Below are 12,397 nucleotides of genomic sequence, written 5' to 3'. Positions count from 1 at the left end.
CGCAGCTAAAACACTAGCTAAATTAAGCACTTAAACGCAAAGAAAAAAAAACAAAAAAAAAACCCAAACCCCACAAATATATAGGTATAATCGATAAACATGTATATGCACAATTAAACACACATTTATATACAAACGCATATTTTAAGGTTTATTTCTAGAGGAGTAGCGCGGGCCAGGGGCGGCCGCGGGGGGGGGGGGTGGGGGGGGGGGGGGGGGGGGGGGTGGGAGGCGGGCCCTACCTCCGAGCCGGGCGCCCGGCGGCGGCCCTTCCGCGCGCCCCGACCCGCCGCCGCCCGTGGCCGCGGCCAAGCACGCGGCCGTTGGGGCCGTTAGAACGGCAGGAGCCCACCCTCCCCGCCGGTACCTGCGCGGCGCCCCCGCCGGGCCTGCCCGGAGCCATTTGAAACGCGCCGAGACTCCACACGGAACGCGCACACACCACGCACGCGCCCCACAGCGCCCGCCCCCGCGGCGCGCGCTGATGACGTCACGCGGCGCGCCCGCCTCACGCGCCGCCGCGGCCCTGCACAATGCGGGCGGGCGGCAGCGCGCAGGCGCAGTGGGACGGGGCGGCTCGGCACGCACTCGCGCAGGCGCCTCAGGAGAAGCGACCGTTGGACCGAGGAGGCGGTCGGCGCCATGTTGGCCTGGGCCGTCCGCCATGTTGCGGTGGGCTGCGGGCGGGCGGATGGCTGTGCTCCCCGCTGCCCTGAGAACAAAAGAGCAGTAGCTGTATTTACGGAGAGCAGCGATCTCCCGTCCTGTCCCGTCCCGCCTACTGCCGCGCTGTAAAGTCTTAGGGTGCCTTTGAGCGGAGCCTCATCCGGGGGAAAGTGCGCGTGTAAGTTGTTAGCGCTGAAGGGTAGGGAGGTCAGCACGACACGCTCTGCGTGGAAGTGAGGCCTCGGAGTGTTCACACGACGTTATGAAAAAAAATACAACTTTGGGAATTGAGTTTATACCCACTTCTGATAGATGGTATTGAAAGGCAACTGCATCAAATAGATTTTTTCCTTTTAAAGGTAAATTAATTCTTATCTTACGTGGACTGCTTTATGTTGTGGAAGGGTAACTAGCACTAAATAAAAGATCAAAGGGTAAATGGAAATTCATTAGGTTGGTTGGTGTCCAGTAATACACGCAGGTAGATCTGTAGGAATTTTAAAGGATAATGCAGTTTAGGCTTAAGCTGTAACCTTGTCACCAAAACCAGGAATAAACCTCTTAACACCAGTGTAGTATTAAGAAGGAGGCATTCACTTTATTGCCGCGCTGGATGCATGGCCCACCTATTGTGCATATGGTGGCTGTGCTAAAGCTTTTATTTTTCTATTATCTACATATGCATCAAACTCTGGGACTGATCATACATATTCATTCTATTTTCCAGAACTAATTATAATATACCCCACCCTCGCGTGCGTACGCCCTCTGTACCTTTGGTGGGTTCTGGTGGTCATCCGTTCTTGCCCACTTGATGGCATCCTGGAACTCACTTCCATATATGGCCTCATTCCGGCTCAGAAGGCCCTGTTGGGTCCCACTGCCCAGTTTCAGGCAGTTCCTGGAAGATATGGTGGCCATTATCTTTGTCTTTAACCGAGCTTTGCTGTTTTGTCCACATTCTCTCATGATGTACCAGCAACATCCACTGTTTTTTCCATCAACAACAGCAAAAATATGTGCTTGGGTGCCTTCTCTCCTGGGTTTCCTCACAACAACCTCTTACAGGATTTACATGTTTGACACTGGTAAATGCTGAGTAACTGTTGTAATACAAAGTGCACTGCTAAGGTAAATGAGGTACATGTAGTCTCATTTCTCCAACCGAGTAAACAAACAAAAAAAGGCATCAGCTTGAGTGATGGCCCCATTTCTCCTTTTTTTGCAAGTCCTGTATATCTTTTAGGTATACAGGACATTTTAAAGTACATAGGATGTTTACGGGCAAAAGTTATAAAAGGTTAGAGATCTAAATGGTACGACATTTCTGCAAATTTGCTTAGCATAAAACAAGTTGATCTGTGGCATTTTGCAGTGGTCTAGCCATTCTTGACTACCATCTTTTTTTTTTTTTTTTTTTTTCTGAAATGAGAACAGCTATATCCTCCTGAATAGGGTACCTGTTGGTAATTAATGAAATACTGTTTTGTTTTCTTTTGTTTAAAAACCTTTTTTTTTTTTTTTAAGATCGTGACTAAAAGAACTCGCAGAAAGGCCACCACCTTGTGTGTACTGCTGTTAACATGGTCATGGTCGTAAGTATATCTTTTTTTTTTTCTATCACAACATGAGCCAGCCTTACTGATCCAGCCCTGTAGAAGCAAAAATTAATAGATACACTGAGAAGCAAAAACACTTTAGTATCAGGTAGAAGCAGGTTCTTCATACTGGCTGCATGTGGAATGCACATATAGAAGTGGATATTGCAGGTCTCCCATGAGCATACTGGGTAGCTAAAAAAGCTGGTATATAGCCTGGTTTGAGACAGAGGAACTTCTCTATTACTCAGGGAATATGGAACTGTACTGTGAGTTTTAGACCTGCACTGATGGTAATATATATCAACACTTGCTACACTGTATTCTGTGTTTGGTTCGGTGTCTTACCTTCACCTGAAAGCAAAACTAAACTAAAAACGTAAAATTCATTTTTGCAATAACACTTGCCCTTGGCGAAGCTGACTGCTTCACATTCCCTAGATCGGATGGAGCAGAGAAATAATGACACTCATCATCCAACAAATGTTTCCTGTCTTCAGAATTTCTCTAAAGTGTCTTGTATCCGTAATTGTATCATGAACTTGTTGCTGTCCAAATGCACTGCAAAAAAATGTTTGCTGCAGGGGTTTTAAAAATCTAAAAGGAATGACTGAGAGTCAGTTGCAAATTGTCATTGTTGTTGCTTTTAGAAATACATAGTACTTCAAAGTAGAAGTGCTCTTTCTCCAAATAAAGGAAATGACAAAAATGGTTGTCCTGCTTTATCGTTTCTTTGAAAATAAAGACGTGGGTTGGGATGTTTGTAAAGACAAGATAAGAGCCCTATGCTTCAGATGTAAGTTTCCAAAGTACTTGCACTAGCACAAATGCTTCAGTATGTCTCTTTCCTAAATAGCTACACATGATTGTAACCAGAGTTATATATTGTAGTGAAGGCATTATGGCTGAAGACCTGATTTATAATGTCCTTCGTACACAAAAAATATAACATTTATCAACTTGTCATTACACAACCGCAACAGAGACACAATGATATTTTCCTGTGTTAGGAAAAAAAAAAAAAAAAAAAAAAACCTCCTCTGAAATATCCTAGGGACATGCTGTGAAAGAAAACTATTGAATGAGGCATGTAAGAAGTTCAATTTTGTGGAGAAAAAAAATGCAACTGAAACGTTTAAATGTATTAATACCATGTGCTTGAATGAAATGTGGGGAAAAAATATAATGTTTTAATATTGACAATCTGTGCAACCAAGAAGACACAGCAATTGGTGTTTCACACCAAACACGAAACTGCAAGGAGAGCTAATAATGATCTTTAAGTGAGGACACTGTATCTGTCCTGCTTAAAATTTAGCAGAGCCCTCAAGAACACAGGAGGGATGTCATGGAGTTAAAAATCTCATTTGGTTTAGCAGGTGTGACGTGCAAAATGTTCCTGTCTCTGCCACTATAAGGTCTTAAAGACCAGGATAAATATGCCATGGTCTGTTACATTCCAGAAAAAAATCAAACGTGTTTGGAATGGACCTCTAACAAAGCCTGTTTTTGTTTAATTTATGTTAGAACACTTATTTTTAGTTAGTTTGATGATGATACACACCAGGATTACAGGCACCATCACATACAATACATGTAACTGGTAAAATTCCCTGTCTAAGGGGACTGGCAGTGGTTCAGTAAAACAACTTTAGAGCATGTTTTCAGGAAGCTCAGAAAAGAGAATCTTATCCCATGGTGACATTCATTAGCATTTATTGGTTTTACAAAATTACTGGAGATCCCACTCTGAACAAGGTCGGTTTCTAGAATTGTTACATAAGGGCTTTCACTGAATGGGTTATTTGTAGATTTTTAATGTGAACTATTGTTCTGAGTTAAAAAATTGCTACGTGTGCACCCCCCAAATTCAGAAATTCTACCACATTTTATTATATAATACCATGTGTTTGTGAGATTAGGTGCACTTGTGACTTTATTTCCATAAATATAAATTAAAAGTGTAGGTAATTGAGATGAGATTGGTCCTTCCTCAATTCAGGTTTGACGTTATGTGCTAGATGGCTGGACTGCAGTGTGTACTGTGTCCTACGACATGCAGGGATTTGACATAGTGAAATCATGGATATCTGCCAAAATAAGTAAATGAAAATCATATTTCTGCTGATAATTTAAATGTTATTCTGAGATAAAATAGAGTGAACATATTGACAGTGAGATGAACTGTAGCCTAAAAACCATCTTAGTGACCTATTAGTGGGGACTACTCAATGCTTAGTGAGATAGATAACTACTGAAAATAGTTGTGTTTCGGTTCTGAAAGCAGGTCCCTGCACAGTCTATGTTGTTTGCAACTATTCCTCTGATAAACCCCATGAAATGTTGCTTTTCCTTCAGCTGAACCAGTGCCTCTGTGCTTGAGTGCAGTTGTCTAACCAAGTGCACAGCAGATGTTTCTCTTGAATAGTCCTGTTTCACATTTAAAAATGTCAAGAAAATATATTATTTTGATCAAAACTATTTATTGCAAGAGGGTTCTATTTCAAAACTTCTTTTAGATAATCACTGTTAATACCCAGGTTTCAAAGAAATACATCCTCGCGAAAGGGGGAAACCTCCATATGGGAAATGCAACTGTCTTTAAAAGTAAGTTCTTAACTTGTCATATAAGAATTTGACATTTTACTTTAATCATAAGTACTCATCTGAGTCTTAGAAGGTGTTAGTGGGGTACAAAATCTCATCCAATTTTGGTTGAAGGAAAAAATACTGTGAATATTAATCTTACGTGTGGATTCCTGTCTAGGGAGAGCTGTATGTAATGTTTGGATTGTTCCACATGGTTTGTGGAAAGACAAAGAGGTACAATTTGTGCTGACTGAGGAGTACAGGGATAGCTGCCCTGATTGTAAGTTTTAAGGATTCCTTCCTGCTTACTCAATCTGACATGTATTAGAGCACTGTTGAACAGCATAATACAGCACTGGCAAAAAGTTTGTAAACTTGCAGTTTAAACTTGTAACAATTAATAGTTTTTAACAAATATTACCATTTGAGGTAACATCTTAAAAATGTAAAAGCAACCAAATGTACTGCATGAATATTCTATTATCTGTAGAGTTCATGTAAGAGCTCTAAGACATGAACGTGCAGTGGGGCTGCCTCCGGGTGTTGACTATGTGAGATAAGTAACTGCTTGGCGAGCTTTCAGGGATGGCCAAGCCAATCACATTGGTTTTGTTCCCACGAGTTATGGGTGAAGCTGTGCTTTTAAACCTCTGTATGTAATGCATGCTGTAACATATGAGAAGGTTTTAGTAGAATATTGAATAGGAGAATATTCTGAATACTCAGAAACGTGGCTCTGATCGGGCAGTTTAAAGATGCAGTTGGCCACCCATTCCTCAGAGCTAGAAGACGTCGCTACTTATAAAATGTCTCTCTTGAGATGAGGTTCTTGGGTCTACTCCCAACTCTAAGTCCTAGAGGGCTAAGTTAACTCATTAGTACATTTCTAACGGTTATCGGTGGTAAGAACGTTAACTTTCACAGAGAAAATATTTCAAAAGCTCAAAATATCTGCATTAATACTTTGTCTTATTCCTCCCTTAACAAGAAGGCCTGTTTAATGGCTGGCCACAGGGCAAATAATATAAACACAGTATACAGACTCTAGAGAATACTTTATTAGAATAATTTTTTCCTCTTGTCAGAAACTTTGTTTTGGGGGAATTCAGTTTGTGTTGGGAAAGAGCATTCTTTGATTTCAAAAAGTATTTTACAAGAGGGAAAAATGCAGGAAAGAAAAATTAGACGACTGAGTGCAAAATAGAAGTATAAAATTTATTTAAAACCACCCACAAAGTTCTGTGTAATCAGGAATGATACAATTTGTAATAGTCTTTTTAAAAACTCATGACAAGATTTAAAATATATTTTCAATTACAGTATTCATTTAGCCTTATTCAGTTAGGACAATTAAAAAAAAAAAAAAAAAAGAAAGTTTACGTTCTAAACAGATGAGACACACAAGAAAAATAGAACAGAACAGACAGTTTCCACAACAACAATTTTTACATGTATGTTTCAATACTAGTATCAACATTTCAATGCATCTTGCTACATAAACATGAAATCATGTACAACAACTGCTTGCACCAAAAAACATAGCTTAATTAGATCTTTCAAGTAACATGCAGTCACAACTCACAAGTCTTCAAGTACTGCTGGTAAGGGTTCCCTTGTCTGCAAAGATTTAAGGTTCAGTTCCCCAGCCAGAGTAACTCCTCACAGCCCCACAAGCCCCGTGAAGCTGTGCTCAGTTACACCAGGAGAGAACCAGGCCCGAAGCGTTCTCGAGAAAGGAAGCAACTTTTATACTTTCTCCTGTAAATACTGTGACAGAGTGAAGTGCTTTTTCTTTCCGATTTTTTTTTCCTCCCTGTAAATAAATTTATTTTGCTTTATTTTTGTTTCAGATCTACAGTAGGTTGGTAACTGAAAAGAGTCAAAAACCTCAAATTCAGAAATAAATAACCAAATGCATCCCAAAGAAAGAAGGAGAAAGAAAGAATTAAAGAGAAAGGAAGAAAAAAAGAAAACACTGTCAATTTTGTGTTGTTTGCTTTGTCATATAACATATATATTTTTAATAGCATTGGAAAAAATAATTAGCCATAACATTTTTGTATGGTGTGCCCTTACAAATTAATGTTTTTTTTTTTTTAACGATACGAAGTTCTGAACAGTATTTATGGCCTGGTGTATTATTGTCACAGTATGAAGAGCTGTCCCCTTCCAAACTGAGCAAATGATCTTATAATTAAAGCCTGAAGCACCTAAAAGTTTGGATTAGTTAGAACTGGCTTTCTTTTAATGATCCTGGGATATCAGGTTTGCTTTTCTGGCCTGCAGTTATTTTTCATTCAGAGGAGCAGAGACTCAAAGTTCAGACACTGACTTTTGAGTTGCATGGACTAACACAACTGGCATTCACCAACCTTGTCTAAAACCTGTTTTCATTAGGCTCTGCAGTATCACTACGGTTTATAAAGTTGCAAATGAAAATATGGGATTTAGTTTCTTATCAAAAATGTTACTTTCTCTTGTTTTGAAAGAGAAATATTTGATAACTGGGCATAGTGGGGCTTGATACTCCTATAAGGCCCCATTGAAGTGAGGAAGGTTTGCGTGACCTGAGAACACAGAGCAGGGCCAACGTTATCCCTGTCTTGTGTCACTGCATTTAGGACAGGCGATGCGTTGGCTTTTAGCTGCGTGTTTCCAAATCCATCCTCCTGCAGCAGTACCCACGGCACCGCACACCCTGCTGCGTCGACTCAGCAAAGAACCCAGCTGAGGAGGTTCCTGCAACGCCATTTGACGTCACCCAGCGAAGGGAAGTCAAATAATGAAAAACAAGTAATCGTTACAAGAAAAATTGCCCAGATAATTTATATTATCCACAATTTTGCTATTGTCATTATTTTGAGGTACAGATCTTTTACCAAATTCTCTTTGTAGACAAGGTTGGAAGAAGCGCAACCAATATAAATACTTAGAACCTGTTACAAAATAAACCAGACCAGTTTCCTTTCAACCTGTATTTCTCAATTAGTAAAATTTTAGATGTTACTGGCCAATATGTGTGAAATAGGGATATCATGAAATTCATTTCTGATGATTGTACAGATCAGTCTTTTGGCAGGGGCTCTCATTTATACTAAAGGCCTTTTATACCACTGTCAGGGTAACAGGATGTTCCAAAGGATGGATATCTATTTAAGGCCCCTGTAAAGGCATGCAAAGGATAGTAATATAAATGAGAGCCAGGCCCTTTATTCCATTAAAAAAAAAAAAACTAGACCTTTTTTTCCATTACAATATTATAATAAAAATACAGATATACATGTAAAATATTTATCGATCATTCAACTCACAAAACTTTCCACGACAGTAATTAAAACGTTCTGCGGCAACAACTGCAATAGAGGCAGCCAGGCTACCCGGTCCTTGCTCCGCGGCGGCAGCGTCTTTGGCAAGCAGGTCGGCCCTGCAGCTGGCAGCTCCGGGTGGCTTCCCCGCCGCGTCCACCCTGTCCCCCACCTGTGTGCCCGGGTCGGAGCTTAGCACGCAAAGCGCCAGGAACAGCATGAATAGGTCACTTGAACGGAACGTGTCTAGCACCCCGATCTTGAGCTCACTGCAGTGACGCTGCTGGAAGATTCTAGCGTTTTAATGTAAGTGCAGGTGGAAGAGTGACATCTGTAAAGGTCCAGTAGAAAAAGAAAGAGAATAGATGCTGTTGTGGGAAGAATTAAGGGGAGAGCATTGAAAAGCATCTTGTGTCCTTTAAAGCTAACGTTTAACGTGTTTACAAACTGCAAACAATGTTGGGATGAAACAGAGAACTAGAGTGGAAAAAGGATCCTTACATCTTTGTAGCTCAAAACAAGGAAAACAGCGATACCCTTTTATCAAAGGCAGATCATAATGAAATGTTTTCAGTCAGTTCCACTTGCTGCTGGAGGAAGAAAAAAATCCATATTCCACTCTTCTCTAAGCAGTTCAGCAATAAGGCATTTAGCTTAGCAATACTCAGGCTTCTCACAAGGACTACGACTGATCTCTGCACAGGGCAATAACCAGAAGATGCACAGAAACCCTTCTACAAGGTCTGCAGCATCTGTCTTTGTCAGGATTTGACAGAGCTGGGAGGAATTCAAGAGAAGAGAGGGCACAGCAAAGAGATGCTCGCAACAGAAGCGAGAATGCTCAACTTCGGACAGCCATGCCTGGGAGCAGACAGTTTGAGTCCTGCAAAGTGCCTGCTCTTCACTTACAGGCAGAAGAGCAGAGCGTCATAAATCTTAATTGGACTTGGAAACAAGAAAGCACCGATAGCAAAAGATGCTGAAACATCCCTCTGTCTTGGGATGAAAAGTTATCAAACTGCAATATTCTAGGCTCCCTATAAGAGAAGATGACTTAACATCATAAAAAAGGAGCAAGAAATTGCTGTTTCAAAGATAAAAGATGACTGAAAGAGATTTTGGAAGAATAACAAGAAGAATAAACTCTTACAGTATTCCTGAGATGAAGATTAGCCAATTTATATATAAAGCAGAAACAGTTTGAGAGGAAAAAAAAAGGAAAAAAGAAATGGCAAGCAGGCTGACGTCTCTATTGCTGCTGCTGCTAAGTACTAAAGCAGATGCACTGAGGGCCACGGAAGACTTCTGGAGTGGTTACAATGGTTTATAGCACCCAGCAGCAGGTTGCATAGCCCTGTGCCGACTGTCCAAGTAACCAGCTCCAGAAGACCATCCACAAAGATGCCCTGCAGTGGGAAAGGCAGCTGCAGAAGCACCCTCATCTCCACGGACTGGACAGCAGTACCTGCTAAGCAATGCTAGTAAATTTAAACGTTCTTGAGGGAGATAATGTTGCTGGGTGGAGAATGAAGACTTCAAAATTTAGGAGAAAAGGTGATAAATTACAGTATTAAACTAAAAATTGAATTCTGAAATGACCACAGATGTTTACTTAGTGGCAACAAAATAAACATGAAATACATTTTAAATCACTCTTCAGAAGAAATAAATGATCTGTATATACTGGTGCCTCATGCAATATTAACTGTTAATGTGTGGTCCTTGAGAAAGCCTCAGGTATAAATCTCTTCCCTTTATGCAATTAAACTTCTGCAGCAACGCACTGAAGGACAACCTGAACAGCCTATGAGAACTGTTTGACTACGGTATCAGATGATTCCAGAGGACATCAAAGCCACAAAACACTAAGCAGGCACATCTTCGGAATGGTGGACATGGGCCACTGAGATCAGAGAGGCCACGGACTTTAAAAAAAAAAAAAAAAAAAAAAAAAACTATTTAAAAGAAGATGTACCAAAGAAAAGGGTCAATAGAAAGCACCACCCCATCAACCCCAAATGTGTACAGAGAGGCCTGGCTCAGAAGCCAACTGCTCCCCGCAGAGCTTTGCGCCCCATGAACGCTGGGAAGGAGCAGACCAGGCACAGCAGCAGTGCCTGCTGCCTTGTCCACACAGATCAAAGAAAAGGTGATTTAGAAAGAAAAAGAAAAAGGAAAAAAACAAGCAAACAGTCTGTGTGTGCAGAGAGCAGAGGAAGGACTTAAGGAAACAGAAGAATCTGTAGACATATTTTGTAGCGTGATGACTGGACTCTAGTTTGATTATTTAAGACCAGAAGATACATAGCATTGTGGGTCACCATTAGGCAGACATCTTCCACATGTGAAGAACAAAATGCACCTACAATTTTGTGGAAGATACGTTACAAAGATCTCGCTGGTGAAAAAGTTTCATGACCACTGTGAAGCTGAGAGAGAGTTCATTTAACTGCAGGAATACATTGCTGACAGGCATATATAAAAACGGTGGGAGTGGACATGCAATTTAGTTTTTTGTGCATTTCCTCCTGTTTGCATAGAGGTTATGGGATTTCTATCAAAAATCGAAGAAAGTCATATATAAAAACTGTGGATTAGAAAACTGATGACCACCTAAAATAAGGAGATAATTCCAAAGGGAGAATTTTCATAAGAGAATAATGGCAGTTTGAACCTTACATTTTAAATATAAAACATACAGATACAGTTTTATCCATATGTTTCCATAAAATTCTTGTTGAGAAACCTACTGAATAAGGAAAACTAGAAAAGATTTCAAGAATATAAGCCTGAAATGGGTCTGAAACAGCCCCAGTGGTCTTGCATGCCTTAACCAAAGATATTCCACCTTTCTACACTTGCCATGGCTACCAGCAATACTGCCCACAAACTCTGCATTTAACCGAAAGTAGGACACCCATTGCAAACCTCTCTCCTTCAGGCCTTGCAAGCCCCGGTAATTGCAGCAGGGTTGCCAAGGTCTGAGTAGGCACAAACTTTGCTCAACGGTATTGGCATCCAGCCAGCTAGACATGAAAATTGCATGAAGGCTTGACAAACGAGCACATTGCAGTCTACAGGGCTGCGGCGATGTAAACACCACCCAAATGTAACCCACGGAACTTTGCATAACACTGCAATTATGTTAAAAAGATCTTTTAACAAAGAAAAATACCTGTTGTATGTTACAAGTAATCCTAATTACTAAAGAAGTTGCTATGTACCCATGCTTAACACAAAGTTGCTTATGATGCTAGAGTTATTTCCTGTTTTACATACAGAGAAGCACTGTCATAGCTCAGACAAGGGCTTTTAACAGCAGTTATTCCTAAGTAAGAGAGTTAGCTTAGAAAGTCCTTACAGGACAATTGGAAATCAACTGTTATAGCTACCAAGTCCCAAGAAGTTGAGAGATCTTTAAAAACCTTTGGGATCTTGACTGAAACATTTTCTGCAATACAAGATAGTGTGTTACAACTTAGTAAGAGCAGAGAAGCTGCATGAGTAAAATTCACTACTTAATTGGGCACGAATGCAGTAATTTCCACAGGACCCAGTGACTCAAAAGCCCTTTGGAAAGCATTACTGCTTTCCTTCAAGCTGAAGGCAGAGTGGAAGTGCTGGGCCCGCCAGAGACAGAGACAGGACACAGTCTTTCTGAGAAGTCAGAGGCGCCCCGCGTTGGATGAGAACAGGTTTCGCTGCTATCCTCTGAAGAAGGGCCAGGACAGCTACAGGCTGCTGTCAGCCCGCAGCTGTACCCACCTACCGGCTTTGCACCAAGCACCTAACGCCAGCTGTCAGAAAGCAAGAAAAACCCAACGGGTCCATCTCACCCAGCCCTTGGCAGCTCCTGTCACTCGGGACGCAGCCTCTGGGCTGGCTGCCCGGGAAGCACTTACAGGGCAAGAGCGAGTTGGAGTGGTTGTGTGAGCCAGAGAGCATCGCACCCACCAGAAAGCAGTTTGCGACTGTCAAGAGACAAGTATTGTTATAAAATGATAGCCTTACTCAAACACAAAGAATATAATTCTGTGCACAAGACTGATAAATACTCTGAAATGTTACAATAAATAGCACACAGTTGTAAGTACAGTAAATAGTTGCATTTTCTATACTGCAATGCAGTAATAGAAAACACTAGCTTCCTGCTATGTGCCACACCAGGAGATAGAGTGGCCGGCCAACCTGCCTGCTAGATACACATGGGAAGAGCAGCTAGGAAAAAGACAGTCAGGG

This window comes from Tinamus guttatus, unplaced genomic scaffold (assembly GCF_059628265.1).
Source record: "Tinamus guttatus ecotype Peru unplaced genomic scaffold, ASM5962826v1 Tinamus_guttatus_pri_ptg000023l, whole genome shotgun sequence".
Classification (NCBI taxonomy): domain Eukaryota; kingdom Metazoa; phylum Chordata; class Aves; order Tinamiformes; family Tinamidae; genus Tinamus; species Tinamus guttatus.
Note: the sequence above shows the minus strand (reverse complement) of the source record.